This window comes from Astatotilapia calliptera, chromosome 16 (genome assembly GCF_964374335.1).
Source record: "Astatotilapia calliptera chromosome 16, fAstCal68.1, whole genome shotgun sequence".
Classification (NCBI taxonomy): domain Eukaryota; kingdom Metazoa; phylum Chordata; class Actinopteri; order Cichliformes; family Cichlidae; genus Astatotilapia; species Astatotilapia calliptera.
In genome coordinates this window covers 33,285,223-33,312,336 of record NC_137437.1, presented here as the reverse complement: position 1 = coordinate 33,312,336, position 27,114 = coordinate 33,285,223, and the positions used below count along the sequence as shown (strand labels likewise).

General features: G+C 39.0%; 1 long non-coding RNA gene across 1 annotated transcript in view; it reads right to left on the bottom strand.

Moving 5' to 3' along the window:
* The window catches only part of LOC145420991 (uncharacterized), a 61,848-nt gene extending 48,763 nt beyond the window's left edge, over nucleotides 1-13,085 (bottom strand). The window contains exon 1 of the long non-coding RNA XR_013902241.1: nucleotides 12,811-13,085. This is a non-coding gene — a long non-coding RNA (uncharacterized LOC145420991). The remainder of the gene's footprint in view (nucleotides 1-12,810) is intronic.
* Between the last annotated feature and the right edge of the window lie 14,029 nt (nucleotides 13,086-27,114).

The window sequence follows — 27,114 nt, the reverse complement described above, 5'->3', positions numbered from 1 at the left end:
AGTGCTTTGAGTTCTGTGGTAAAGTTTTAGTGGGAGCTTGTGTATCAAGATAAACTTGTACACAGTAAAATAATTGCAAGTTATTTTCACATTCTATTCTTAGTTGTAAATACAGAGTAAATCACAGAAAAAATGTGATTGAGTTCTTTTTCTTGTTATATAAATTTGTGAGACTGCTTTTTCTCATGCAGAAATAACCTTCAATTTATTATAGAAATACTTATCAAGAGATTAATGCATGTACATCCATATCTTTTCTGAAGTTTATCCTTCCACAGAGAGATTTCTTTAAACCTCCTTCTACATCTACTCTACCCTTCAGAGAAGCAAACATGGAACACTCTCCCACATTATAGAACAATTCCTTGAGGCCTCTGCAACAGCAATATAAAGGCTCCACTGGGCCTGACCCTCTTACATGCATACAGCCTCTTTTATTTCAGACTTTTCCTCTGGAAAGCATTGAGATCACTTGTGCAAGAGATGACAGGTAGAACAGAGAAGGAAGCGTGCACAGTCTGCTGACCACAGTGGCAAATGCGTTGGAATAAACTGTGACTTTCCTGGTTACAGTGTCTTTCTTCTACTACATGACACAACATAGATTTAGACCCACTACATACACGTACCTTCCTCAGTGGAATAAGGAAATGTCATCCCGAGGAGTAAAATAGCACAGAAATCTTCAAAGAGCAGCCATAGCTTTGAAGGTGTCGCCGATAGCTTCAAAGAGCAACACACATCTCCCAATGGGCTGGAACCTCATAAGCGTATAATGAGAGGTGCTGTGGGGGTTTCTTAAGACAGACCATCTAACTCTCACCTATATCATTTTACCAAAGCTTTCTGTGTAGTGAACTGATCAGAGACTCCAGATAAGCCATATTCATACATCAATGGTGTGTTTTGCGATCGTATCAGCCTTCATGAAAAATGACTTCACTGTTGGTAAGCCAAGGTGTATGGTAAAGACCAAGGCACAGTAAAGAGATACCCTATGAGATTTGCAACTTCAAAGTTCCCTCAACAGAGAGGCAGAGCAAATACTCTGAGAGCTTTGAATAATAGCCAGTGGCTGACACGTGAAATATTCTCCTTAATTCATAAAGAGGACACCAGCCATAGCAGATGCAATAAAAAGTGCACCTAGTCATTCCATGCCCAGTATTTAATGTTGGTCTGCACTAGACATTTTTATCCTTTTGTGCAGAAAAGTATAAAGACCAGAACTTCTGAGAAATTCTCTTGCCAAAATATTTTCTGATACATTGTGAACTCTTAAATTCCTGGTAGCCACAGAGACAAATTGGAGGCTGCAGCAGGTGGCACAGCCATTCTAGACATCTTAGAAGTACGTTTTGCTCAATCAAGAGTAAAATAGAGGGAAGATGCTGTTTATTTTTCTCTTTTTGTAAAGCTGAGAGCTGTATTTCACAAAGCCACAACATTATTTATTTTTAGGCGGCAAGCCGACGGATAGATTTAACACAATGTGGAAATAATCCTTTGATGGTTACATCAGTTGCACATGGGGTCTGTAAACAATTCATTTATGTATTTTCTCCACTTTGTAGTTGTCAAGAAAGAGACATTCAAAGGTTTTTTGCAGGAAAACAAACACAAAAAAGGTGTTAAAGAACTATTCTTAAATCAGACTTGGCCTCTCATAATGAAGGAAGGCGTTGTTAAGGAAGCTTTGAAAAAATGCCGTTCGTGCTTTGAATAAAGTTCAGCCTGTGTACATGCTAAGATTATGCTAATAACAACCCTTACTTTTTTAATCCCTTTTTCTTTCATATTTACTTTGCCTCTCTCCATAATTTATGAATATACATGAGACTTCTTCACGCAGGTAAATGTGTTTAACAAGCTCTTGCGTCGAATGACATTTTGAGTTTTGTAACATGATCCTAACACGAGAATGTGAAAATGTGATTGAACATATTGAGAAACGAGCCATGTGCTTAATTGCTGAGCAGAGCAAGTGTTGGTGACATCTCATCCAATCAGTGTGCTTATGATTAGCAGGTTGTTAGAGCGGTGAAAATGAGGTGATGAAATTGAGATGATTTATTCTGATGCTGATAAGTAAACAAGTAAGTGAGAAAAAGCTCACAAAACTCTAAAATTTACTTGGAGAGAAAGACGAAATATACAACTGATGATGTCAAGTTTGTAATCTTTCACCTCTAATCGCATTTTGTGAGATGCTGACAGAACATGAAACAAATATTATGTATTAGTAGTCGTCAGTTCCGTTACCTGCAAGTTTTGAAAAAAATAATAGAACCTTAACGAAAATACGGGGAAAAGAAACAGCTAATATTTTATGTATATGTTATATAAAGAGTGGGGATAGGTTAATTGGTTAATCCAAATTGCCCATAGGTGTGAATGTGCGAGTGAATGTGAGTGCGAATGGTTGTCCGTCTCTGTGTGTTGGCCCTGCGACAGACTGGCGACCTGTCCAGGGTGTACCCCGCCTCTCGCCCTATGACAGCTGGGATAGGCTCCAGCGCCCCCCACGACCCTGAAAAGGATGAGCGGACGCGAATGGATGGATGGATGTTATATAAAGATAAAGGTTGTAAAAATTAAGTCAAGACACATCCATCTGACTAGTGGACACCTGGTCACATTAAGGGTATTATAAAAACCCAAGAACACATCTAACATATTGTACTGGTGGTGTCAGAAGCAAATAATATTCAGGATCGTGGTCATTTCATTCTCTGGATCCCTTATTTTGGATCCTCAAATGACTGTTTTGGGCCTGAAATTCCCACAATTTCAGAAGTGAAAATAAACTTGCAGGTTTGATGAGCAAGTGTAGAGGTGCAAAGCTTAATTTTTCAGCCCTGGAGGTAAAATTTGATATGAAATTAATGTTTATAGAGGATCATGTTCCCTAAAAGGTTAGTAGGTCTCTTCAAGATCAGACATTTTATATGAATGACATTTCCTTACAGCCTAACACGATTTGGATATTTCAGGTTAAAGAGTGTTAAATCTGAAGGTTGCTATTTTGCACGTTCCCAAGGCCACACATGTTCATTTTTCCTATACATATCAACCAGATAGATGAAATATGTGACGAATCTAAATAATATATATTTTCAAAATGATGCCTGGTCTTATTCAACAAACAGAACCCCTGTCCTTTTTATCAGGTCAGCATGATTTTTCCTGCCACACATTTGTGGAACTTATTTCAAATCTTCTTCCTTCTTACCATCCAGATCCCTCTACAAACTCCTGAACATCAAACAAGAACAAAGATATTTAATATGGAACTCGCAGATGCAATATCGCAGATTACACAGAACAGTCATTACTATCCTCATCTCACCTCACATCAGTTCAACTCTGAGATTGATAGAGAACCCTAAGGCAGAGTTAGATTACAAGGGCACCATCCCGTCAAATCCCCAAACCAATATCACATTTTAATTCAACATGTTTGGCAATGTGAGATCCACGTTAGTCCAAGGAAGACAAATGCTGTTCACAGAAGTCAGTCCAATACCTTTTTCGTGTGGATAATTAATATCCAAGCTGCTGTTAAAGACTAGTGAGGGTGGCTGTACTCGAGTTACAAAATTAGAAAATGAAATTTAACAAGCTCCATGTGAAGGTGGGGATGATGTAATACTGGGTATGAAATATGCAAACTTCACCTAAAATACATTTTGAATCATTATATATTCAACTTAAGAAGCAGACGCACAGTGCAGCAAAAAGTCATACACAATAACTTGTAATAAACAGCAGCTAAACTAGAAAAATAGGATTCTGTGTCACTTATGATTGTTGTCACAGGACAGTACAATGCAGAACTAGCTACTTTCTTTTTGATCAGTTCAGTCTGTGATTAAACTCTTTTTGAGAGCTATTTTGTAAGGATATACAGTGTGAGAGAGGAATGAAGGAAGGAAATAGATTTCCATCAGTTTCTCACTTGACCTTCCTGCTCTTCACATCTCTGAGAGACACTCACATATTGACTGACATGCTGTCAACTCTGGCAGTGGGTCAGTGATTTAAAAATATGATCCCCACCTTTGGAAACAAACGTCAGTCAAGTTAAAACCAGAGTGCCCTGACATTTACCTTGTCACGATGACATAATCTATAAAAAACATAAAATAAAGCAACAGAAACACCTAACTTGTGTAAATTTTACATCTTGGAAAATTAAAACGGTGGGAAGGGCAGCACTGTGGCACGGTGGTTAGCACTGTTGCCGCACAGCAAGAAGGTCCTGAGTTCAATTCCACCATCAGGCCGGGGTCTTTCTGTGTGGAGTTTGCATGTTCTCCCTGTGTTTGCGTGGGTTCTCTCCGGGTACTCCGGCTTCCTCCCACCGTCCAAAGACATGCAGCTTGTGGGGATAGGTTAATTGATTAATCCAAATTGTCACTAGGTGTGAATGTGAGTGTGAATGGTTGTCTGTCCCTGTGTGTTGGCCCTGCGACAGACTGGCGACCTGTCCAGGGTGTACCCCGCCTTTCGCCCTATGAAAGCTGGGATAGGCTCCAGCGCCCCCCGCGACCCTGAAAAGGAGAAGCGGAAGCAAATGGATGGATGGAAAATTAAAAGTCATATACTGAGATAAAATGTAACATTTACAGAACTTTGGCAGTTGAACTCATATGAATTAATTTTCATATATTTTACATGGGTTTATGCTAGAAAAGTAGGAACTGAATGGCAAATCATGGGATATTTTTGGATTGCTTGTACACTGCAATATTTGATAATGAAACTCTCGTAAGACACCAATTTCATTTACTTTTGAACAAGGTATAGTACCATTATTTAAATTTTGTTTTTACAAGATATAAAACCTGATCTGAGAAACCAGAGATTTACAAATTTTATCATCACATGCCCATAGTAGTCAGTTATAGCTCATTTATATCTCTCAAAGTTAAGAATGAACTGGAAAAGTGTCAAATATATCACAGTGATCTTTAGCTTATTTCATCATATTGTGTTTGGATTGACAGCTGAGAAATGTGCCCATCTACCTTCATCTGCTTCAGATAATTATTTTGAGAGAGTGAAACACTGATAGGATGCTCTGAAGGTTTCAGTTAAAAGGATGATTAAATTAAATTAGATCCATACAAAATTTTTCTTGCACATTCACACTTATGTTGCCCTGGCTAGTTAGTAGCATTTTCATATTACTTCACTTAAAGTGCTCAAATGCTTTGATTTGTTTGAAGTGGTTTTGTGTGTATTATTTTTAATATAACTATTAGTGTGTCTGTGAAGAGGCTGTGTAGATGGATAAATACAAGCGCTGAGGAGGAATGGATTATTAAAGTAAGCGGAGTTACTTAACTAACTGGGTTTTTCTCTCGGCATGTAACCACAAATCATTTTAATGCTCAGAGAGAGAATGTGATGCCACTACATCTCCAATAAATCAATGCCATATAGATTTTTTTTTTTAAAATATACTGATACATCACACTGATTAAGCTATCTGTCCTTTTTTCCTGATTGCCTCAGCCAGGAGAACAAAATGTAGAATGGTGATGTGTGCTAGTTTGCTTTTCAGAAGTTTAGGAAGTTTGAATGTTAATAAATTAATAGGTAAATCATTAAGAGTCTGTACCATAGGTCTCTGGGACCATTTATCTACATAACACTGATCCTGCTATGTAAATGTTTGTGAGTGCAAGTGCAAGTACTTAAGTACTTTTTTCCCCCATACACAATGGTCTCACTTGGATGCACACTTTGGCTTGTGAAACAGTGCTTTGGATGGTCTCACTACTACAAAGTGTCAGAAACACTTTTTTCAGCTCACACAAGTTGGAAACAATGGAAAGGACACACAGAGACCACAAGACTGGTGGTTGTTTAGCATGTTTGTAGTGAAGAGAACATAAACCAAGTTGAAAAACCCTCATCTGTTGTGACTTCATTAGATGTGTTTCAGTATTACACAACTAGTAAAACATATTCAATGCAAAGTAAAATGCTAGACTGCCAAAAATACAGAACTTAACCCCATGCCGCTGCATCACAAAGTGAATTAAAGAAAGCAAACACATCAATTATGTATCTTGAGTATAAACTTAAAAAAAATTACAGCATCGTTAAATATGATGTCCGTATAGAGCTGCACTACTGCTTTGCACACTCCTGCCTGCAGAGATTTATTTTTTAATTCCAGTGCTCTTATTTTAAAATTCATGACTTGGCAATTTACATGCAGAGGGGAAATAAAAGATACTTTGAGGTCTTTATTTTTAACAATAAAAAAATCTGGACCATCCACTGACACCAATAAAAGCACACAATTATGTTTGCCACATGGATCCAGCATGCATCTCCCACAACTGCAGTGCAACTTAAGCATGGATTAAGAGACGAGATGAGGGTATATTCAGTAAATGTTGCAGATGGTGCACATATATACACAACAACTATTTTTCCAGGGATCATGCTGTGGAACTTAAAGATTCATTATTATTATTATTATTATTATTATTATTATTATTATTATTATTATTATTATTATTATTATTATTATTATTATTATTATTATTATTATTATTATTGTTGTTGTTGTTGTTGTTGTTGTTGTTACAGAGGTTAGAGTTTTATTTTAATTGCCCCTGGATCATATGGAGACCACTGGGATCATGTGGAGAGGTTGTAAGTTCAATGTTCTTAGACTGTACTTAAAGAAGCAAAGCTCAAGGTTTGTCATGATCACATTCAAAACTATCATGCAAATAAACGTTGTTCCTTGTATTGAACTTTGCTCTGCGCCTGAGTCCTATTACAGACCATGACAAAAGATCGAATCTACTGAGCCTTTTTCCTGATTCGCTATTTGGGTAGTAGATGTAGACCAGCTTTTGTGATGTTCGCCATAAAGTTTGTGTTGCAGGATATGAATAACAAATACAAGTATTTAGAAACCGTATCCACCATTTAAATGTTTAATGACAGAAACATTGCATGGCAGAGACAAGTTAAATAATTGGCACACATGTCCCAATCATTAAGCAGAGACATGCGCTTAATCTTTAAGAATGCTAATTTGTGTGTAATGTGCAGATGTGTAATGGAATTTTTTGTTCTCCTCACATATGTGCAGTGGTGATTGGCTTACTTAATGATTTCTGCAGTGGTGTAACACCATTATACAGCTGAGTTGAGAAGAAGTCTGTCACATAAATTGAGTGATAATATCACCCGTGATTACAATAATTCTTGAGCCAGTTACAATCGATGTATTGCAGTAGGTAAGTGACAAAGGTAGCAATGATTCTACAATGTATGCTACTTTAAGTTAATATGTGAATAACTTTATTTTTGTTTATCTTTAGTGTTGCAAATCAGTGCTTAAAAAAGAGAAAGACATTTCCTTTTTCTATATATTTTCCACTTTTGGATTGGGCAAAAGGGCCAACACCTGTCTGACATCCAATGAGGAGAAGTAAAAAGAGAGACATCCTGTGTGTAAACCTGGTAGAACCTGGTGGGGAAGGTGATAAGGCTGTTTACCAATGTTCAGCCCAACGAGAGTATTTACATAAGCCCAGAGGCACATGAAAGCTGGCCAGCTGTGCCTGTGCTGTGGTTCTTGCTGTGTCTTTCTGGCTTGGGAAAGACAGTAATATGGTATGACTCTCCAGTATAATCTCACCTGCTGAATGGTACACAGTACAAACAACCCCCTGTGACCAATGGGTCTCGTTCATGGGGTTTCTAAAGAGATGAATTAGGAAACATTTTGTGCCACATGAAAAGTGCCCAGATTGCTTTATGTGTGAAAAAATGTAGCCAACACACATGCACAAAAAGAGACTTGTTATTCCAGGAGTGTTTAATTTTGTCAAAAAGATGATCCAAATTATGCATCCTAAATAGGCAGATCTTTTCATAAAAATTCTTTAAAGACAACAACATCTTCAAAGCATGACCTCAATAAGCACATGTTCTGATCAAATCTATGCAATTTCTGTCACTATTTCCATCACGTTTACATTACTTGTTGAGCTCTGACTATTTGCTCAAGTATCCTGAAATAAATGTTCAATAGCTATGTTTGATAAAAGTGTTCAAATCAATTGCTCTAATTGTAACTACAGGGAGTGCAGAATTATTAGGCAAGTTGTATTTTTGAGGAATAACGTCATTATTGAACAACAACCATGTTCCCAATGAACCCAAAAAACTCATTAATATCAAAGCTGAATGTTTTTGGAAGTAGTTTTTAGTTTGTTTTTAGTTTTAGCTATTTTAGGGGGATATCTGTGTGTGCAGGTGACTATTACTGTGCATAATTATTAGGCAACTTAACAAAAAACAAATAACAAAAAAACTCCATCCTCAACCCAAAAAGGCCCCACAAGCTCATCTTTGATGATACCAGCCCAAACCAGTACTCCACCTCCACCTTGCTGGCGTCTGAGTCGGACCGGAGCTCTCTGCCCTTTACCAATCCAGCCACGGGCCCATCCATCTGGCCCATCAAGACTCACTCTCATTTCATCAGTCCATAAAACCTTAGAAAAACCAGTCTTGAGATATTTCTTGGCCCAGTCTTGACGTTTCAGCTTGTGTGTCTTGTTCAGTGGTGGTCGTCTTTCAGCCTTTCTTACCTTGGCCATGTCCCTGAGTATTGCACACCTTGTGCTTTTGGGCACTCCAGTGATGTTGCAGCTCTGAAATATGGCCAAACTGGTGGCAAGTGGCATCTTGGCAGCTGCACGCTTGACTTTTCTCAGTTCATGGGCAGTTATTTGGCGCCTTGGTTTTTCCACACGCTTCTTGCGACCCTGTTGACTATTTTGAATGAAACGCTTGATTGTTCGATGATCACGCTTCAGAAGCTTTGCAATTTTGAGACTGCTGCATCCCTCTGCAAGATATCTCACTATTTTTGACTTTTCTGAGCCTGTCAAGTCCTTCTTTTGACCCATTTTGCCAAAGGAAAGGACGTTGCCTAATAATTATGCACACCTGATATAGGGTGTTGATGTCATTAGACCACACCCCTTCTCATTACAGAGATGCACATCACCTATGCTTAATTGGTAGTAGGCTTTCGAGCCTATACAGCTTGGAGTAAGACAACATGCATGAAGAGGATGATGTGGACAAAATACTCATTTGCCTAATAATTCTGCACTCCCTGTATGTGATATTTTCTATATACAGCCCTGCCTAACTAGAAAATTGAGACTAAGCAATGGTGGAAATATAAGCAATGGAGGTAACTTCTTGCAGGAGAAATGTGTTTAGAACTTTCTACTAGAAAAGCTTCGTAGCATGTAGTAATGTTGTGAAAAGGGTGTAAATCTAATCAAGTAATTTTTTTAACCAATTATATTTAGTGTTTAAATCTAGGCAGGACATTCATCTGTTTTGCCAACTGTTTTTCCAACTCTGGGTCATGGGAGGATTGGGACCCATCACAGATGTCAAAGGACAGGCTGTCGCTCTATTACAGGGCACACACAGTATGACAGATAACAATTCATGCTCACATTCAAACCTGTCGCCAGTTAACCTAAATTCCACACCAGCCTGTGGATTTGAACCAGAGACCTGCTGATGTGAGGCAACAGTGCAAATCACTGCTCCATTCTCCCATTCTTTCTATTCTTTAACTCAAACTGGCATTAAACTTTTGCTTTAACTACCAGTATAAAATAAAATGTAAGCGCTGGCTATAGGATGATAAACCCATTAGCATTTAAATAGGTTTTTCTATAAGCCTCACGTTTACTATGCAACTCCATCTGTGAAAAAAACAATAATAAAAAAACAAAAAACAGATCTTCTGTTAATATGAAATACTTCTTGTGTAACTAAAACAGGATTACTGATAGCATGTTTGTTTGTTTGTTTTTTTATCTGCTAGCTGCTGGTCTTTCCCCTGTAGCTAAAATAGTAGATGGTGGAACAGCTGGAGTAACTCTGGAAAGTGTAACTGGAAAATAAAAAAATCAATGAAGGCAAAGGGGGAGACTGGTCAAGAGTAAAAACCTAGAACGCGGAAGACTATTTCCATTGGATCAACAGATCCTGGTTACTTGTTGGCCTAATACAAGCATGGGTTTGAGAATGGAAAACAATTTGGGGAAGTTGTTTAAAATAGTTATTAACCTAAAACAAGTGGGTATTTTATACTAGAAAACAAGAATGGCCTATTGCCATCGCCATCTGTGAAAGTGGACTGATCTGCTTCTGAGATTTGCAGTTACTGGAAGCAACTAAATTAAATGTGAGGAAGTGTTGTTTGTAACAAGTGTCTGGTAGCTATTCAAGAAAATGACATCTCAGAGTGTAAACCTTTAGGGTCTGTCTATGTGATATTCATTCCAAATAAATAAATAAATATTATTGCAGATTGGGATAGAGTATTCTTTTAATATGACCAAAGAGAACTAAGGTGATTCTCAAGTAGTGCAAAAAGCTCACCTGTCTGTATCACGAAAAGCAGAAAGATTACATCTCCTTGGAAAGCACTGGGTATCAGAGCATCAACATAAAGTTATTTCAGCTTCTTTAGTGCATTAATGAGAGTGAAACCTTAACCAACACCCTGGTTGTGGCTTGTGTTGGCAACCCACTCAGCCATAACGTGACAATTATTCCATCAGCAATTAACACGTTGACTAACCTATTTCTATCACTGCATTGATCTTTGGCAACACAATTATAAGTATTTTTAGTTCCCCTATAAAGGGAAATGGTTTTTCAGTGTAATTTATCTATTTGACACTGTAAATACAACTTAATACTAGATGTCTCATGTGGTCTTATTAACTCAAAAATCAATACGCTAGAAATTACTAAGTTAATTTGTTAAACCAATTACCCAGAAGGCACTTGATGTATACTGTTTGCTCCCTGTTTTCTGTAGCTGCAGCAATTCTAATTTTAGTTTAAACCATGCTACAGTGTTTACAAGGCACATATTTTTTTCCCATTGCAGTTATTATCAGCAAAATATTATATTTTCCATCTATAATTCTTTACTATTTAGATGGCATTCAGTTATGGTAGCAAATAAACAATGAAAAACATATTTCTCTGTTAGATCACAAGAACTTTTTATTTTAATCCTTCAGTGACATGGAAGGCAGTAAAGGACAAGGCTGCGTTTTTTTATTTTTCTTATTGTCAGCAAATCCATGAAAGTACAAAAAACCACTCAGAACAGAGCAGGGCGATATGACCAAAAATATTTATCCTGATATACATTTGAAAATTTGCAATATAACTGCAGCTGTTTTTTATGTGCAGTTATATAAACATTTTACAGTGCAAATGCAAATTCCTTGCTGACAGTGTAACCAAAAGGCATTTCCAGTGGAAATTGGCCGACATATCCTCAGCATAACCATGTATAATATCCACAAACGTAAAAAGAGGTTATACACACACAATAGGGTAATATTATGTTGAAGCACAGTATGTAGCCCTCACCTCAGTAGTGATGAAGTGCTTTGAACGCCTGGTCAGAGACTTCATCATTTCTTCACTACCAGACACACTGGACCCACTACAGTTCGCTTACCGTCCAAATCGTTCCACAGACGATGCCATCTCTCATCTCCTCCACACATCACTCACTCACTTGGACACTAGAAGGGGGAATTATGTTAAAATGCTCTTCATAGACTACAGCTCTGCATTTAACACCATAATTCCCTCCACACTCACCACCAAGCTGGAGCATCTGGGACTCAGCTCATCTATGTGTCAGTGGATCTCCAACTTCCTAACTGGCAGACCACAGGCAGTAAGGATGGGCGGACATGTCTCAGCCTCCACCACTCTCAGCACTGGAGCCCCCCAGGGGTGTGTTCTGAGCCCCCTGCTGTACTCTTTGTACACATATGACTGTGTGGCCACTACCAGCTCCACCACCATCATCAAGTTTGCTGACGACACCGTCGTGGTGGGCCTGATCTCTGATAACAACGAGACGGCCTACCTGAAGGAGATTAGGAATCTGGAGAACTGGTGCCAGAGGAACAACCTCCTTCTAAACATCAGTAAGACAAAGGAGCTGATAGTGGACTTCAGCACTAAGCAGGAGAGGAACTACCAGACCCCCGTCATCAACGAGTGCCCAGTGGAGAGAGTGGACAGCTTCAAATACCTCGGAGTTCACATCACGCAGGACCTGTCATGGTCCTGTCACATCAACACTGTGGTGAAAAAGGCCCGACAGCGTCTCTACCACCTCAGACGCTTGAGAGACTTCCAACTGCCCTCCAAGGTGCTCAGGAACTTTTACTCGTGCACCATAGAGAGCATCCTGGCGGGAAACATCTTAACCTGGTTCGGGAACAGCACCATGCAGGACAGACGAGCTCTACAGAGGGTTGTGCGGTCAGCTGAGCGCACCATCCGCTCCGAGCTCCCTGACCTGCACTCAATCTACAGCAGGCGGTGCTGGACCAAGGCCAGGAAGATCGTGAACAACAGACTGTTCTCTCTGTTGAGGTCAGGAAAGCGATTCCGCTCCCTGAAGACCAACACAGAGAGACTGAGGAGGAGCTTCTTCCCGCAGGCGATACGGTCTCTCAATCACACCACCACACAGTACTGACCCACACATATGGTTCTTACACACACACTGGACTTTCTGGACTTTGGTTTTGCACAACACTGGTCACTATATTCTTCATTTCCGGTTAATACTTGTACAGCTGCTGTTATTGTGTATATATTTATTTATATTTAGATTTCTTCATACATTCTTATATAGTTCTATATTGTGTATTGTGTATTTTGTTGTACAGTTATTTTATTTTCAACTTTAATTTATATATTTATCTTTATCTTATTCTTCCCAGTTAAATTTACCCTTCATTCTAATTTGTGTTGTACAGTTATTTCATTTTTAACCTTAATTTATATTTTATTCCTTCCTAGTTAAATTTACCCTTTTTAATTTTTCATATTTATTTCCTATCTTATTCATAGCCTTTTCCTTTTTTGTTCTCTTTAGGTCACGAGCAGTTGTCCAAGCATTTCACTACATATCGTACTGTGTATGACTGTGTACGTGACAAATAAAATTTGAATTTGATTTGATTTGATGTATTACTCCATGAGGCTCCTGCCTCCAGTAGCCGTAATGCTCCCACAATCCATCAAGCGGTGCGGCTTCGTAGCTTAGCAAAGTCGTACTAAAACATTTGACAGATTTTCGAGCGCCGTGTACATAAAATCGTTTCGAGGTCAGTAAACACAACCAGAGTTCATACATAAGACACACGGGATTATAAGGGGCACTGTCGATTTTCAGAAAAATCAAAGGATTGATTTTAAGTGTGCTGTATTTTCCAAAAAACACGGTAATAATGACGGCCCACTAGCATGCTCTACCTAAAATAGTGCTTTGTTGTGTATCTGACGGACAAAAGCTAAACCAGTTCCACACCACTGAAGTTGCAGCATTTTTACAAACCAATTCTGGTTCATCCGTTTCATTCAACAATCCGCTTTCGCCCTTCTCATTCTCCGTTGCCGCCATGCTTTTTCCGCCATGTGCGTATGAAAACAAAGGCACTGCGCATGCGCGTTTTACTCATATTCTATTGCGATATTTCATTTTCTTATCGTTGCCCAACATTATACTGGTATTACCGTAAATGGTATGATATGGCCCAGCACTAACTCAGAAACACAGAAACACTCTTCCATAACAGAACACATTCATCAGTTGACTAATTTATTTTGCTAAAAAATAAATCCTTTCCTGTTTTGTTAGGTTTAGACAAAACTACTTGGTTAATTGCTTTCAGTTAAAAGACACCTTTCTCTTTTCCTAACATCATGTTAGAAGGTAAACATACCTGCAACAAATTCCAACTCTTTATTTTTGGTTATCATGACAATAAGTCAAGCCCTTGCCACAGAAGGTGATGCTAATTACAGCAGATGTTGGGCTATAGGCTGTATAAAAATGATGGACAATGGTCTCTGAAAAGGGAAGCCAATGTGTTTAAGTCCCTGCATTCTATCTAATGACCAGCAGGGGGCAACTCATGAAAAATGAATGACATGCATTTACTCTATTAATGCACATGTACCTAATGAGCAATTTGGCATCATATGCTCATATGTTACATTTGCTGGCATAATTTATTTTCCAGGGATCAAAATGAAAGGATTTAGTGCTACTGTAAGGTATCAAAACACCAGTGGCTTATAGAGAAGCCTATGAACAAATCTGAAAATATTCATTTTTTGTGACTTGTTTTCCTGGTTGTCTGTCTCTCCGTGTTAGCCCTGCGTTGGATTGGCAAACTGTCCAGGTTGTAATCAGGATGTAAGTGAAAAAGAATGGATAGATGGATGGATAGTTTCAACAATTCTAATATTGACAATATGATATAGTACTGTACAAACGTCTTGAGTTACCCTTCATTTCCTTATATTGTACTTCCAAATTTGATGGTGCAAATTTGAAAATGGTCTTGACCTTAACAATTAGAGATGCATCTGGACCTTCAGTAAATGCATCTTAGCTTCAAATCATTGTCAGTGTTACGGCCGAGAGGGCCAGGCTGTGGGTGTGGACTCAAATGCAGACACAGAGGGAGGCAAAACGGGCGTGAACACAGTGCTTTATTTACAGTGCCTAGTTAACTTACAAAGCAGGAAACTATGAATGCTATGAACGGAGAATGCTATGAACTGTGGAAGCTATGAACTGAGAACTATGAGGTCAAACTATGAACATGAAACTCTGAGTGCTATGACTAGGTGCTAGATTTCATGGATGGATCCTGGGAATGGAAAAAGGGGCAGCGGCTTGGATGGAGGTACGCAGTCACTATAATGAGAGGAGACAAGTAGTCAGTGGCAGTCTAGTGAATCACAGCTGAAGGATTAGACTATGGTGGTTAGGGCTTACGTGTTGCAGGTTAAAGTGTCATGCGAGGAGGGGGTGTCCAAGGGGTTCCGGGTGAGGAGTGTCCAGAGAGGGTCCAGAATATACTTGGAGTGAGGGACTTGGCAGGGAGGCAGGCAGGTGTAGTCCAATGATGGAAAGGAAGCAACCAGATGACAGAACCAGCGTCCAGGCGGAGATGTGAGTAGTTTAGCTTGGGAAGTGCGACTGCCAGGTGGGTCCTATGACAAAGAAAACACAGTGAGGAGAAAAGCAGTAGTTAAGGGCTCTCACAAGGGCTTGGCGGCCTAGCACTAATGTGAGTTAGCAGAAGATCTGGCAGAGGTCTGTTGTGAATGCTGGTCGTATATGCTGGTGACTTGATTGGAACCAGGTGTGGAAGCTGATTGGAGTCTCTGCCTGAAGGTGGAGCCCAGTGGAGTGGAAAAACCCCGTACTCACCCGGACCATGACAGTCAGTATTTTCAGAGGAGGTCAGTGAACAAGTACAACAATGAGAGTCTACAGTCACTGTCTGTCTTGGTTTGGGGCTGCATGTCACCCAGAGGTGTTGGGGATTGTTAAGGTTCAAATATTGAGGAAGGAGAGTACAAACCACCAGGTCCAGAAGATCTTGGTCAAACAATTGATTTTAATGAATACACGCGATCCTCTCAATAGGATCCTGTCAAAACTGATGGGCTAATGAATGCAGAAAAGTACTGTCATATTTTGGTTCACAGTGTGATACTATATGAAAAGCACTGCCTTCGTAGTGTGGATAAAAATGAAAAAGGAGAAATTGCTTCTTTTTTACATGAAAAATGTGAAGAAATGAGTTGTGGGTCAAGACTTTTGCACAGTTCTATATTTCATGCTACATGTTTACCACATTAATATAGTGCACACATTTTAGTGGCGCACTTGTGGGTACAGGTTATGTTCAGCTGAGGTTTGTGTTTTCCCTTTCCCAATAAGCTGTAGTCTGCTGTTATGATAGTCACAGGCCCCCTGTCGCTGCCTGCTGGGTGGGTCAGCGAAATAGTCAGCGATGTTACGGATGTCTCTGTCGGCGGTTGAACTTTCCCACTGACAGGACACCACTGGTTTCTTCTAACTGAATAGGTGAGCTGCATTCCATTACTAAATAATTCCACTCATTATCTCCCTTGCTATCAGAGACAGGGCTCTGTATTTAAAGCATATAGGCTAAAGACTAATCCTAGTTTAATTCAACAGTACAGTTTTATTTTCATTTTTTTCTAAGAAAATAAATATTGTTTGAAATATGATTATGAAATATGAAAATATTTCCTTTTGTCAATTACTATTTTTATCACAATTTCCCACTAAATGAGGAATACAAATGGGGAACATGAAGCTGGCGAAAGACTGAAGTAAAGCAATGCATTTTACTTTGGGTCAGCATTCATGTTACTTTAGTTAATGTCTAACAGCCTTGGGGCCACAAACAAGTCGTGTTATGGAAGCACTCTGCCATAGAGAGAGCTGCTTTATCACACGGTAAGCAGCAAGGAGCGACGACTGTGCATTTATATTCTGCACATTGTTATCAGGGAGGCGAGGGTCCTTCCCACTTGTGGATGAAGACAGAGTAGGAATGCCTGTTCTGTCTCGTATGATATTGGAATGGATGTCTTGTATTGCCTTGTCACCTTTCACATTTGTATTTCTCCTTTCTCATTTTTCTCTTCATGTACCAGTTGTTTATTTGTTCCCTCTGTGTATCCCTGATTTATTGCTTACTTTAGGACTTCATTTGTGTTCTGCTTTGAATGTATCGTCATCTGAGACAGTTATATAACTACAGAGTTGCTCTTGAGATCAATAGACTATATCTCAGCACATCTCTTTCCATTCAACAAGCACTGACAACCTTTCTATTGCATTTACAAGTACTAAAAAACAGCACTTACTGGATCTTATGTAAATAAATATGTAATTTAGGAGGGATACAAAAGTACTGCCAAATAAAATAAATACGAAGTAAAAAGTATACTTAAATTATGGAGCACCGAAAATCAAAACAATGAAAACATGAGGCAAATGTGAGTGAGAGAGAGCATTTAGACAGGAGAGAGCCAATGTAACCCTGCACACTTCGTGGCACAGGTGTCACTGTCTCATTCTTGACCCCATCAGACAAATCACACACCTTGGCAGTTCTGTCATCTCTAATCTTTCCTAAGGCAAATAAACAACCTTTTGGGGCATAAATATTGGATAAAGTCCAGGTTATTGACACTGTTGGCAGCTCATCAAGTTTTGTTTGTCTCTATTATCCTTGATATACACCGGCAGATCTTTTTACTTGTTTTACTCGCTGTTGACTCTCTTTGCTTGATGTATTCCTAACATGTGCTAAAAATGCAGGAATAAGGCATTTTAAATGTCACAGTACATGCAACAGAATTTCTTCCAACTCCATCTCGAGATGCTGATACTGTTAATGTACTAAGGTAAACTGTGTACTGCATTGAATACTGCATTACAAAAAAATCAATTTCAAATCTATTCGCTCCTTTGACATTACAGCCCACGTCCCACAGACATAGAGACCAACCAGTGATCCTATTTTAATAACCAGTCGCTAAGGAAAAATGTATTTTTGCATTTGCTTCATCTTAACTTTAAAATCCTATGATTAACATATAAAGCTCTACATAGACAGATCCTTGTATAAGTCAGAGCTACTGAGACCTGATCACTTGCAGTCGAATTCTCAGATCATCTGATCAAGGTTGTCTAATGGTTTGACGCTCTTACTTACACTCTACCAGAGGTGATCACGCTTTTCACGTTGTCAGCTGAATCTGTGAATCTAGTTTTTATAGATTAGTTTGTATTAGTTGTATGGAAGTGTGATTGTTGGAATAAATGTGTGACCCTAATATGTGTTTGTATAGAGCATTATCATTCCTGACGCGTAACATACAGATAATTTGTCACAGCCCTAGGTGTCTCTTAGTGATGCAAAAGGTACCCTTCTGCATCCTTATAAAACACTCTGGCTTCTCAATATACTCCAACATAAAGCTGCTCATGTTAAGGGTTCAAATATTGAGGAGGGATACAGGAGGGATTCAAAATCACAACACTGTTCCAGGAGAGTCGGTCAAACGATGATTTTAATGAACACACGTGTGGGAGATGAACACTGTTCGCAGACAGCATTGATCTCACTCGTACAATACACAATCAGTTGTTTTATACCATCAGGGAATGTTTATGACGCCCCCTCATGCGTCAAGCAGATACAATACATGCATAAGTTTCAAAACCACAAATGTTCTGGTGACGACTTTTGACACAATAAAAAGAACATTGCCTCCATCTCCATGCCAGGTGCCTTTCCGTCTTAAAGCTATCTGTTACATTGTTAAGGCAATGATTATACTGCAGATTATATTGTACCAATAAAATAATTTGTTCAATCCCACAAGACGCTTAGAGCATAGGCTCAAGACATCCATTCCAAAACAAACTATCAAAATATCACTGATAAATAAATAATAAAATAGCTTCATGTTGTGGCCATCACAGTGTATTCCAAACCAATTCAGGATCTAAAAGTGAACAGGTTTAAGGTTCATAATGCTCTGTGTAATGCAAAGTGTAAAATACAGACGAATTTGCACTCCCAACACGTAAAATAGCGACGATTTGTCACAATCGCCGGTATGCTACGTGTTGGGATCAGAACCTGTTGGTTTGTGTGGATTGTAAAATTATGATATTATTTTATGCCATGTTATACCCCTAATTAAAGATTGTGAATTATTATGTAGTTTTAGTTGGCATTATTCTCCTGAATTAGAAGAAGCTGATAACTATTGCATTAGTTAAACTGATTTGCATTACATTAAATTGCTGACTTGTTGTGAATGAATGATATTGTTTTATGATGCATTATATTGCTGAGTTATAAGAAATACTGTTCGCAGAAGGTTATTGTCTAATTTGTCTGAGTAGAAGAGAACAGAGTGTGCTGGAGTTTTCTGCCCCATTTCAGCAGGAGCAGATAAACAGGGAGCCAAGGTCGTAGCTTAGGCGCTGTGTGAGAGAGAGCATGTGAATGTTTAGGCTTTTTATGATAAGGTGGAGGCACCAGAGGTTATAAAAGTTTGAGCAATGCTCCACCATTTTGAGATTTTGAGGCTGTCTGCATCAGTGTCCATCTCCCACGTGTGTGATCATTAAATCATCGTTTGACTCAACCCGGCCGGACCAGTGTTGTTATTGTGGTTTTTTCTCTTGTCTCCATCCCCAATATTTTGAACCTTAACAGGATCTTATCTTTATGTCTAATTTTTATTCTAACTGTGAAACACTTGGTTACTTTTGAAAACTGCTATACAAATTAAATTATTTTCCCATATTTTACTTTAAAATCAAATACACACTAGTACTATTTCAGGAATGTTTTGTAATTAGGATGGAAATAGTGTTATATTTTTCCACAATAACTGTAGCGTGAACATTTGATACATCACATTCCTAGCTAAACAATAAAGATGCTCCTTCCAGCATTCACGTCAGTGGAGAGAATGTGAAGAGAACATGTTGCAGCTCCATCGTTTAACCCAGTCATTATAGTATAGTTACTTCAGGGTTAACTTTCTAAAAGGTAATAAAGAGCTAATTCTGATTTTGTACCATTCCAGCTCTTACTGTATTAATGTTTCAATTTTAAGCTTGCTTTTTTTAACACCTGCAACCAGATGAGAAACCAGAAACAAACAAGTTAGATAATGATTTGCTCCTGGGCCCTGAAAGTACTGAAGGTAAGCTAGTTACAGACTTCAGCCAAAAGCATTGTTTAATCCCTTAGTTACGCTTTTGTTCTTCTTGTCTTCTGCTCTCTGTGATAGAATGGATCTTCACCCCAATAGTGTGCAACATACTTTGACTCTAGAACTGCAAAGAATCCAAATTCCACAGAACCGCCAGGATGAGTCGTGTCAACTCCTGTAATGGCAGTTGTGATGGCAAAGAAATCATTTCTTGAAAAAGTTAAGTTCTTAATTTTCATCTAACTTTTTATATTTTAGAAGAACTGACAAAGCACATATTTAAGATTTTTAGGGGTTTTATAATTTCATTAAAAACTGTAAAGTTAAAATACACATTAGATCTAATAAATTATGGCTATAACAAACAACACAATAACTAATACATGTAAATAATTTAATTATTACTGAATAGTATGAAAAGTTAAAAGGGAATTCTGAGTAATGTGTGGGAGTGACTGCACTAAAATAAATAGAGTAAAAACAGAGCAAACACTCTCCTATATTTATTTATTTATTTATTTATTTATTGTAGCTAGCTCTGGTTCATGTTATAACAACCTTCACCTGAAAATGTGTGTAAACAATGAAGTTGCTAGGCAACCCGGCATGCCTAGTGACTTTACATTAATTTCTGTTATGTCAAAAGAACTTCGTTGGAGGTTCTAGGTGTAAGAGGTCATAATTTTGTTTTCCTTTGAGCCTTCAAACATAAAATTTCAGCATTTGATGAATAAGCCCATTTTTTGCAAAGTCATGAAATATGAGATGATGGGGTTTTAAATTAACAGTTACACAATTTTAAAAATTTTATGGGGTAAGAATGACTCCGTTGGTGGTTCTAGTGTTAAAATCAGTTTTCTTTTGTTTGCTGGGTGCAGTGCTTGTATAATATAGCTTCAAAACATGCAAAACTTTGTTGCATCACTGTAAGCAGCTCTACTCTTTCATATTGCATTTTTTAGACACTCACTGTTGTCATATCAATTATGATTAGAGGAATGTTGTTCAGCGAGGAAAACTGGGTATTCCTTACCTTCCTTGGGGAGTGTTTGCAGATGTTGCAACATATAGTGCTGCACAATCTCTAATAGCTTGTATGGAAGATGATGACCAGTGTGTGAATGGGTGGATGACTGATATGTAAAGCGCTTTGGGGTCCTTAGGGACTAGAAAAGCGCTATATAAATACAGGCCATTTACCATTTACCATTTATGACTTGTCTGCAAACATTAAACAACTACACACTAAGCAGCAGGGAAATTTTGCTTTATTTTGTTGTCGCACTGCTCTGAGCTCCAGTGTTGGGGAGTAACGGAATACATGTACCGCCGTTACGTATTTAAAATACAAAATATGAGTAACTGTATTCCGTTACAGTTACCGTTTAAAAAGGTGGTATTTAGAATACAGTTACTTTGTTGAAATAAATGGATTACACGGCGGTACTTTCCTGTTTCATATTGTCGCAGGTCAGGACTGTTTGGGTTTTGTTTGACAGCTACGTTCTGTTGTTCCAGGTGGCAGCGTTACGGTTGCCATGGTTACAGGGTGACGCTCTCTCTTTGCGTGTTTCCTGGGTGAGAGAGCGCCTTTTTGTTGTTGTTGTTGTGCTAAGCTAATAGGCAGAATGCTACAGGCATAGCTCTAAAGAATGTAGCATCATGGGCGGTGTAGTCCGTGCTGCTGGGAGAATGGACTGCCATACCCATTATGTGTCTGTGAGCGCGAGGAGGGAGAAAAAGGCGAGTGGAAAACTATGAGCTGTCATCGAGCAAAAATGGGAGCTGGAAGCATGTAAATATAATAATAACCACTGCAGCCAAGAAGAGTGCCCGATGAGCCCAGTTGTAAGTACGCTATTAAGACTCGACTTTACACTGTGTTAGTGTTTTCCTCCGAAAACAATAAGTTCCTTTGGAGCAGCCTTTCAACGCCTCTCTCTGTCTCTCGCAAGCAAAGTTGACCCACACAACAAAGTAAAGCTATTTTTCGGCTACGAGCCGAACTCAGCGTATTAGTCAGAGGTCCCTTTACTACGGTTCGGAGCCGCGAACCTTCAGTAACAGTAATAAATCACAGCAATAGTACATTCACGTAGTTGTAAAAAGCATGATAATATATCAAGTAATCCAAAATATTCAGAATACGTTACTCTCATTGAGTAACGTAACGGAATACGTTACAGAATACATTTTGGGGCATGTATTCTGTATTCTGTAATGGAATACATTTTAAAAGTAACCTTCCCAACACTGCTGAGCTCTACTGCACATCTCTTTTCTTTCTCATTGCATTTCATAAACACACTGTTGTCATATTATTTATCATTGTAGCATTGCTGTTCAGGGTTTTGATCTAGCATGGTTAAATAACAAAATGTGAATGAAAGCTATGCGATTTTCCAAAAATCATCCAAATGCAGGGTCAGGAGATGATTCACGATTTTCAATGAGGCACTTAATGCATGTTATATTATAGGCTCAGTATAAGGGACACTCTCTAATCAGCACTGCTTTGCTCCCCAAAAGCAATCCATAATTACTCTTGTTCTGTGATGACAGTCACAGTCTGTTTGTATTAGGATTGATACTGTGCCTGCAGCTTCATATGAGTGACTGAGCTGCTCATGACTGACTGAACAATTGCATAACTTTTTTTTTTACTGTGAATAAGAACAATAGTGAAGTGAATGAAAGCTCGGTGAGAGGCCTACTCCTGTGATCACAGAGCTGTTATCACAATGTCAGGTATTGATTCTGTCAGTCATAGTTAACTATGCTTAATCAACATAAAATAGCACATGGAAGTAAAGATTTTGTTTTATTTCTTACTCCACACCTTTTCTCCACATATTAAGACACATTTCTTTTGGTGTAGGTGGATTGGATTGGTGCCTGTCTGAGAGGTGTAGACAGTCATGCACCTCTATTTTCTTCTCTCTGTTTTGCCATGTGGCACAGAGACTGCCTCTTTCTTTTTGTTGATGGATACTTTTTGCTGGAAGTTAGGCAGAATTTTTTTTAAGCCTATGTAACCCACTCCTGCGTAAGTACACCTCACTCTAGGTTTGAGGAGGAGCTGGATATGAGTGTGAATAATCATAACACACAGAAATTTCAGTTAACTGTGACTTTAGTTTCAACAGATAACAGTTTCACAACAAAACAACAAATAAGGCCCTTTACAAAATAAAAGGAAATGAAGTGAAATGCATGTCCTTAATTATTTTGAAAGTACTTTGAAAGTATTTGTTAGGTTGCAACCTTTTAGTTCAGTTTGTTCCTCAGAGTTTATAGAGTAGAGGGTCAGTCAAGTCAAAGCACAGATCGGATGAGGGACTGATCTGTAATGATCTGTCAGTCAGCAACAAGTCTAGTGAAGTTTCAGGCTTGGTGTTTTTATAGTCTAGAGTGCTCTCTTTTTGTCTGTTCACTGTTGCCAGTTGAGATGACTGGTGGAATCCTACCAGAACTCAAATAAACCATTGGCCGTCTGACTGGTTGTGCAGATCTGGATCCTGGAAATCACACTGGGTGGCTCGCCATCATTTGGAATCACTGGTCTTTCTTCATTTAGCTCATAGCTCACTAAAAGACCTGACCTGTATTTAGAAACAGGTTTACAGTCTCTGATCTATCACTTCTTTCAGCATTCAAATTTATCATAAATTCAACAATAATAACTGTGATTTGCAATTACTTACATCCCGAAAAGTGTGGTACTCTTCAGTTAACAGATTAAATTAAAGTCCTGTTAGAACTTCTGTCTAACCAACATAGTTGCGATACACACATAACACAATTATTAGACAAATAAAATACAAATGTTAAAGCTTAAAATTTCTTCAGAACATATGTTACACAAAATTCGGGACTAAAACTGCATTGCATTTGCTCACTCATAACACAAACGCTCATCATTTATATGTCACATCCAGTAGAAAAACATGCATCAACTACTATGATTAGCATCATCGTTACGATCACTGAACATAGAAGTCAGTTAGCCTACCGAGACACGTGAAACACCATTAACTTAGCCGATAACTTCTGAAAACTTTTTAACAGCTTTTATTAAGCTTTGCTTCCATAACCGAGGCAGTTTCTGCTGCTAATCAAGATAGCGTTGGATTTTTTATTTTTCCTCAAATGGCTGGTAACAATATGCCATGTTAACACACAACTTCCAGTGAACATTCAAAATAAAATGTCCTGCTAGGCACAGCAGGAAGTGTAGAAATAAACACACATTTTATCACTTCTTGTGACAATAAAATAAAATGAATAAAATAACAACTGTCTAACTAAACAAATACCTTATGAAGCTTATCTTATTTTAACCCGTTTCTTCAACTGGGTTACACCTATATTAGATGTGACACAATTGTAAAGCCTCTTTTCACAAGCTTTTTGTTAGCCCCAATGACTTTTCTACAGTCATTGGTTAGCCCACAACCAACATCTTATAACCATTACTAAAAAAAAAAAAAAGTCCAGCCTTGCTTCATTGTGATCTGCATTTGTGTTTTTAGTCTCTCTTTTTTCCCCTGCATCCATTTATTTCCTAATTATTCTGTCTGTCCTCCCTCCCCTGCCATTCAGTACTGTTCACTATGAAACATAACATGTGGCACTCCTGTATTCCACTGGGAGCAAGGTAAAGCAACAAAGCAAAGTGTGGAGGACTCTGTGTTTCTCTCTGTGCACTCATTCGTTCACATTTAATCAGCCACAATGTCAGTGACCATCATTCCCAACTTCCTCAGTCATTGAGCTGACAGCACAGGGATAGTGAAGCTGAAGCTCCATGCATGCTGATAAAAATATTACAAGCGAACAATGTATTGCACTCTGTCATGTCATACTTCTGTAGTTGTGGTGATATTGCACTGCAATAAAAAAACAGAAAATAAAATCTTCTTGTGTGTGTGTGTTTGGAATTTATGGAAAAACACTCTAAAGCAGCACTTAGGCATTTCAGAAGTGGATTTTGTAGTGTTACACAAGCAACAATGTCTGCAGACTGAGTCTACTAATCTGTGTTGGGAAGGTTACTTTTAAAAAGTATTCCACTACAGATTAAAGAATACATGCCCCAAAATATAGTTTGTAATGTATTCTGCTATGTTACTCAATGTGAGTAACGTATTCTGAATACTTTAGATTACTTGATATATTGTCGTGCTTTTTACAACTACATGAATGTGCTATTACTGTGTGATTTATTACTATTACTGAAGGCTACTCTCCACCAAGCTAACATTGTTAGCTGGCATTACCTGAGATTAGCTCATAGACTGCAGACTGTTGATGTACATTTGCATAATGACTGAAAGATTAAGATTAAGGAACTGACCTCCCAGCCCATTGTTCCTTCAGTGGGCTGGTTTCTGTCATTATGCAAATGTACTGTTTATAAGATTGGGGAAACCTGCGGTCAGCTGAGACTGAAGAAGTCACTTGGATGAGTGACGAAACGTTTCTCTCACAAAACGGTATGTCCAGATGAACAGAATCAACTTTTTGGAGATTTACTTTCCTGGATGATTGAGAATGCATCAAGACCCTGAGTCAATACTTTGTAGAACCACCTTTTGCTGCAATTACAGCTGCCAGTCTTTTAGGGTATGTCTCTACCAGCTTTGCACATCTAGAGACTGAAATTCTTGCCCATTCTTCTTTGCAAAACAGCTCCAGCTCAGTCAGATTACATGGGCAGCGTTTATGAACAGCAGTTTTCAGATCTTGCCACAGATTCTCGATTGGATTTAGATCTGGACTTTGACTGGGCCAGTCTAACACATGGATATGTTTTGTTTTAAGCCATTCCATTGTTGCCCTGGCTTTATGTTTAGGGTCGTCGTCCTGCTGGAAGGTGAACCTCCGCTCCAGTCTCAAGTCTTTTGCAGACTCCAAGTGGGTTTCTCTCCAGATTGCCCTGTATTTGGCTCCATCCATCTTCCCATCAACTCTGACCAGCTTCCCTGTCCCTGCTGAAGAGAAGCACCCCCAAAGCATGATGCTGCCACCACCATATTTGACAGTGGGGATGGTGTGTTCAGAGTGATGTGCAGTGTTAGTTTTCCGCCACACATACCGTTTTGCATTTTGGCCAAAAAGTTCCATTTTGGTCTCATCTGACCAGAGCACCTTCTTCCACATGTTTTCTGTGTCCCCCACAGGGCTTGTGGCAAACTGCAAATGGGACTTCTTATGGTTTTTGGTTAACAACAGCTTTCTTCTTGCCACTCTTCCATAGAGGCCAATTTTGTGCAGTGCACAACTAATAGTTGTCCTATGGACAGACTCCCCCACCTGAGCCTTAGATCTCTGCAGCTCGTCCAGAGTCACCATGGGCCTTTTGGCTGCTTTTCTGATCAGCGCTCTCCTTGTTCGGCCTGTGAGTTTAGGTGGACGACCTTGTCTTGGTAGGTTTACAGTTGTGCCATACTCTGTTTCTGAATGATCGCTTGAACAGTGCTCCGTGGGATGTTCAAGGCTTGGGAAATCTTTTTGTAGCCTAAGCCTGCTTTAAATTTCTCAGTAAATTTATCCCTGACCTGTCTGGTGGTCACCATGGTTTGGACTTCATGGTGTTGTTGCTCCCAATAGTCTCTTACACAACCTCGGAGGCCGTCACAAAGTAGCTGCATTTGTACTGACATTAGATTACGCACAGGTAGGGATGGGTACCAGTATCCGGTGCCATGATGGCACCGGTTCTGACATAAACGGTAGTAATGAGACCGAAAAGCAGCACACATTTCAGTGCTTTATTTCGGTACTTTTTTTTCCTGAGCTGTGATACACTTTAGATTCTAGCCAATCATTTTACGTTTCCGAGGATAGTAGGCGGGCCCAGGTAGGTACGTTCTTTTAGAGCAGAGCTACAGATTAAAAATGCCCAAGGCGAAGCGGTGTCTGGCTGTACTTCACAGCAAAAGATGCAAACTCAGCAGCAACAAGTGCTTTAAGCTGATACTGTGATACTGTCAAAGGAGGTAACACCTCAAATTCGATGAAACACCTGGCGACGCATAGCGTTTTTTTTAAAAGCCGAGAAATGCGCCGTATTTGATAGCTTGCTGCGAGGCCTCACACCGTGCACATCTATTGAGGGTGGGTGCCAGTTATTGGACCCGGAGCAACATCCCCCAAAAACCTGAAGAATAGAGTCCTGGCCCCTAGCCCTGCCAGTGTAGCAGAAATGATGACGGATGATGACGGCAGCAGCCGCCGTTCTTCTCTGCGTGAGTAGCTTAATGTTGTTCGTGTGTAATTTACGTTGAGTAGGCTAACCACGTTATTACATTAATGCATGTAAGGTGAACTAGCAAACATCATCATAGCTACATGCGGCTGTCTTCTTGTTTGATGGCAGATACTCCCTTCACCCTGGCCAAAAAG